The sequence below is a fragment of the Octopus bimaculoides genome, chromosome 12 (assembly GCF_001194135.2).
Source record: "Octopus bimaculoides isolate UCB-OBI-ISO-001 chromosome 12, ASM119413v2, whole genome shotgun sequence".
NCBI classification, from domain to species: Eukaryota; Metazoa; Mollusca; class Cephalopoda; order Octopoda; family Octopodidae; genus Octopus; species Octopus bimaculoides.
Window position 1 is genome coordinate 38,362,428 of NC_068992.1, and position 4,596 is coordinate 38,367,023.

At 36.6% G+C, this 4,596-nt stretch overlaps 1 protein-coding gene across 1 annotated transcript in view; it reads right to left on the reverse strand.

Annotated features, from left to right (window-relative positions):
• Window positions 1-4,596, reverse strand: part of LOC106875870 (uncharacterized) — an 86,848-nt gene that overhangs the window by 45,735 nt on the left and 36,517 nt on the right. The window lies entirely within an intron of this gene.

Below are 4,596 nucleotides of genomic sequence, written 5' to 3' on the forward strand. Positions count from 1 at the left end.
GGGGATTGGGAAGCGGTGGAGATAGTAACATATACAAACAAAACAGAAATTGGTGACAAACAGTTACAAAATAGCTTAGGACATAATTTAAGGGTGTGTTTCATTTGAAAACTGGTTACATCCAATGTAGTTGGAGTCTATTCAACTAGGAAAGAAAAACACCTCATCCTGTTAGTCTTCCTTTTTCTTTTCTTTTTTTCCCCCTTTTTTTGCATGTGAAAAGCATTTGTTTCATCACTGATGAAACAATATCATAATAATAACAAAATCAGCAATTAGGCACAAAATCAGCAATTTTGAGAGGAAGGGGTAAATGGTTTACACTGACCTTAGTACTATATAGGTACTTATTTGATTGACCCCAAAAGCATGAATGGCAAAGCCAACCTCAGTGGAATCTGAACTCAAAAGTCAATGAGTGTGCAGAAATACTACAAAGCAATTTTTTTGACGTTCTAACAATTTTGACAGCTGACCACCTTAATACTAGCTTGTGACTCAAATGGACCGTTTCCCTTTTTTTTATATAAAGCCACATCAATCATCACCACCATCATCTTATGACAGCTTTCTATGTCACTCTTTGTTATCCCCTTTATGAAGAGTAATAATTTGAGTTTGTCCTTCACCTTTTCTTTCCGATGTCTTCTTCGAACATCTTCCTCAGAACGTAAAGACAGACAAAGACATGTTATATATTAAGTTATTGTTTGGGTTTGCGGCTGTTCTGTGGGCACTTCATGAATTATTATCTGTTTGGCAGAGCTTGATTAGGTTTCTGACTTGCCTGTTTCTGTCAAGCTGTCCAACCCATGCCAGCATAGAAAATGCACATTTCATGATAATATTATAGTACAACAGTGATTTTTCACACCCTTGGTCAGCTTAGATTGTAAAGTTGATGACCTGTGTTTCAAGTGCCAAACATTGCGACTGAACCTGAAACGCCAAGGATGCAAAGACACTAAGCCTGGACCCAGGGTAATTTGGGCTTAAATGTTTTATTAGGTAAGAAGAAAACACTCCTAAACTGGGTAGCATCTGTTTCAGTAAGTGGACTCCACCCCCACCTTGTGTGAGACCATTCAATGTTAATCAACACCTGAAAATTCTTTGAGAGAGAGAGTGTATGTGTGTGTGTGTGTGAGAACAAGAGGCAGAGAGATTTAGATTAAGATTTTTAAGTATATAAACATAAAAGTAGAAGATTAAAAAAAATTAATGAGCACCTGCTACATTTTTTTAAAGCTTCATGTCTCTAAATGGGGGGGGGGGGGAACAGTCCCACAGTTCATCAGGGTGTGTTGGGGTGGGGAGAAGAATGTTGTTGTGTTAAAAGGAATATTCCTTAAAGTTACACAACAGTCTCAGAAACTGCCACAGATATCTGCAAATATGTCAGACTACAAGAAGTAGTTCTTCTACACAGAAATAGATTTCGTTTTTTCTCTTTTTGTTTGTTTGTTTGTTTTTTTAACATCACAAGCTACAGAAGTTATTTGTAAAATAAGGTATAAAGTGAAAAATTTCAGGGGAAGGGGTTAATCAATTGAATCAACCCGCAGTACTTGATTGGTACTTTATGGACACTGGAAGGATAAAAAACAAAATCGACCTTGGTGGGATTTGAACTCAAAAACATAAGAAGCCATAGCAAATATGGTGAGTCAATTTCTTTTCTGATATTCTACCAGCGCAAAACCATTCATGATTGTTTCTAATTGAAACCCAAAGCCTACAAGTTTGAAGAGAGGGGTTAGGTGATGCCATTAGCCCCTAGTATTTGACTGGTACTTTATTGACCTTGGAGGACAAAAAGACGAAACGAACCTCAGTGGGATCTGAACTCAGAAGATAAAGAAGCAGAAAAAAAATGCTATAAAACTGTTTTTCCAAGGCTCTAAAAATTCTACCAATTCACTACTCCATCTCAAACTATAATAAATGTTAACATTAATATAATGATGATTCCACTCCCCACCTCTCACCCTCATCCCACCCAAACAGATGGAATTTTCGCTTCCATTCCATTCAGTCTAATATAAAGGCTTGGAATTTCTAAAAGTTCTTTTTATCATTCAACATAATTATTAATTTTTTTCTTCTTTCAGTACCCCTGTGTGTATGAGTGTGTGTGCGCACGCGTGCGTGCATGCAAAGGTAGTCACAAATGGGATAAATTTAACAAAATTGCAAAAAACAAACAAACAAAGAGGAATTGTTTATTTCTTGTGTGATGTGAACTTATTTATGTTGATGGCAACGAGATATCAAATGAAACAGAAGGCAGGATATAACAACACCACCACCAATGCCAACATCCTGCACAGCAACATGTTCCGGCGCCAAGACAAGCTGCTGTTTGACAGAAGTGGATCAAAAGTTAACCAAATTCTTCTATGCTTACAGACTGATAAATTGTTTGTACGAGAGAGGTGTGAAGGAATGTCAGGAACATGTCTGAAGTTTCCTCCTATGGAAAACAGAGCTGTATAGTGTCAGGAATGTCAAAGTACGAATATTTCTGAAGAATGTCATAAATGCACTGAGATCATGTAAATTCAACCGATTCTTACATTCGAAACATGTTTTAACGAAAATTTTCCGAAGTGTTTTTTTTTTTTTCTTTTCTTTTCTGCTTGCATGGGTCAAGACAGAGATTTGTTTGAGGCACGATTTGGTGGCCAGATGCTCTTCCTCTTACCAAACTTTGCCTGATTTTTTAACCAAAGCATATTTGTATTCCAAAGGTCATCAAAGGCACAGAGCAACTGGTCATAATGTCAACCTCAGCAACATTTCACTCAATTGGCAACAAATGTGAAAATATATAAATACTGACCCACATTCATGCACACATCCATGTAAACGTGTGTGTATGTGTGTGCCTATTACTTGTTTCTGTCATTAGACTGTGGCCATGCTGGAGCAGTGTCTTGAAAAATGTTTAATCTAATGAATTGACAGCAGTCCTTTTTTAAAGCCTGGTACTTATTCTATCAGTCTCCTTTGTTGAACTGCTAGGTTACAGGGAGATAAACACACCAACACAGGTTGTCAAATGGTGATGAGGGACAAACACGCATATATATATATATATATATATATATATATATATATATATATATATATATATTATATAAACAGTGATTTCTTTCAGTTTCTGTCTACGAAATCCACTCACAAGGGTGTGGTTGACCTGATGTTATAATAGAAGACACTTGCCCAAGGTACCACACAGTATGCCCCAGCAGGGCCTGTCTAGGGACTGAAACAAATAAAAGACAAAAGAAATACATACACATACACACTTCCTATAATTTCTGTCTACCTCACAGAATTGGTTGGCATTGAGCTACCCATGGTGCAGCAAATGAGACCAAACCCCAAACCACATGCTTGCTAAACAAACATAATGGCCACACAGTCATGTTTTGTAACTGATTCATACATATAGGTGAAAAAAGATTAGAGGTCTATACAAATCAAATTTTTATATATAATAGATGGAGGTGGAAATAGCACAGAAGTAAGTCTAAGATATTTCAATTTAAGAACATGTCTTGACCTCCCAGACAGAAGATAAACTGTTTTTACTTGAAATTTTAATAAATTTTTACTGATATTTGATAAGATGAGATACACCGAAACTGGTAATATTTTCTTTATATAATTTTTGAAGTCATTTTTATTAAATTCCCTCTTAAATTCAAATGTCTTAGATTTACTTCTGTGCTATTTCCACCCCCGACTTTTATTATATATATATATATCAACTTGATTCCTAAATAAATAAAATCATTATAGATTGAGTCATTTTGTGGGTGCAGCCAACAGCTGTGGTCTTTCATTAATTAATTCCTGCATTAAGAAAATTTATTTCCATTTTTAATTGAAAGACAAAGGTCTTTGTTTTGGAATTCATTTAACAATTTTTGTCTTCTTCAGGAGACCCGTCTAGCCAAGTGAAATCATAGTTGTGGCCGATGCTGGTGTCATGTAACTGGCTCCCATGCTGGTGGCACATAAAAAGCACCTTTCAAGCATCAGGTCTCATAGAGGCAAGGTGGCCAATGCTGGTGGCATGTGAAAAGCATCTTTTGAGTGTTGGGCATTACGGAGACAATGACGAATGACCAAAGCCTTTGACATTATGCCGTGCTTGAGAAGATATTCCATCAAGCCAAGTAAAATTGCAGACATGGCACATACTGGTGTCACACAAATGGCACGGAAAAGCACCCATTACACTCTTGGAGTGGTTGTCGTTAGGAAGAGTATCTAGCTGTAGATACCATGCCAAATCAGACTGGAGTCTGGTGCAGCCTTCCAGCTTGCCAGCCCTGGTCAAACTGTCCAACCCATGCCAGCATGGACAATGATGATAATGGTGGTGGTGGTTGCAGTCCAAACTTCTTATCTATCCAACCATTCTTGTGATAAGACCATTTGTTAGAGGGAACATATATACTTGTCCTAAGTATTTTAGGTTAATTATTTTAATTAGGGATAGTTAGGATAGAAGGGATATGTAAGTTTTAAATTAACTGTTTTAATTGAGGCTTGTTAAGATAGAGGAAGTATATATATATATAT